Here is a 944-nt window from a genome sequence, read left to right as displayed (position 1 = left end):
AAAAAAAACAGGTATAATTAATAGTCATTTGATAAGACTTGATGAAGCCTCTTTTGTATACTTCCCAGAAATGGTGTGGGCAAATTATTTTAATCATCCAAAGGCAAATTATGCAAACTAGGTGTTTTCCAATTCTTTGCTTTTAAAAAAAAAATTACAGGAGAACTTAATCAATTAGCTGATAGATCATTAAAATAATTTTTATAATAAGTCAATATGTGCTTTTTGATTTAAAGTTTATAAATATTTCAACTATTGAATGACATTGCTGAAACATATAAAGCTTAACATATAAACTTATATTCCTATATATTTATATACTTTTATTTATATACTTATTTGTGCATTTTGAAAAGAAGAAATAGAAGTGTTTTGTTATTCATCTAGCAATAAGTACTAATCATTCATGGATGCATGGGTTAATTAGCAGATGCACTGCAAATAAAAGTTCATTTTTATTTTAATTATAGCTTATTAAAATTTGTAAAATATTCTGTTTTGAGTGATTGTGTGCTAAATAGTACTTGCAGTCATAATTCAATTTAGAAAAATTTCTAATACTTAGATGTTTATGTTTACATAAAATAAATTACTTAATTTTCATTTTTATACATATTTTTATTACAGAAAAATGATAGGATTATGATAAAAGATTTGCAAGCATAAAATGTATTAGGGATAAAATAATGTAGGAATGAGTAATGGAAATAAGAGTTCAAGGAGAAAAAAGAACTATAAAATTGGTAAAGACTAAAGAAGAGCTTGTTCGTGTGTGTTTTAATTTGATGATGATAGGTAACCTGTTGGCACTGTATTTAGGTTCCATGTGATACACGGGAAAGAGTAGTTTCAAAATTTTATTTTTAAATACCAATATTTAAAACACACTGGAAAGAACATCCTTTGCAACTATTTATTTATTTATTTATTTTGTCTTTTTTTTT

The sequence above is a fragment of the Galeopterus variegatus genome, unplaced genomic scaffold (genome assembly GCF_000696425.1).
Source record: "Galeopterus variegatus unplaced genomic scaffold, G_variegatus-3.0.2 Scaffold5421, whole genome shotgun sequence".
NCBI lineage: Eukaryota > Metazoa > Chordata > Mammalia > Dermoptera > Cynocephalidae > Galeopterus > Galeopterus variegatus.
This window is presented reverse-complemented; position numbering follows the sequence as displayed.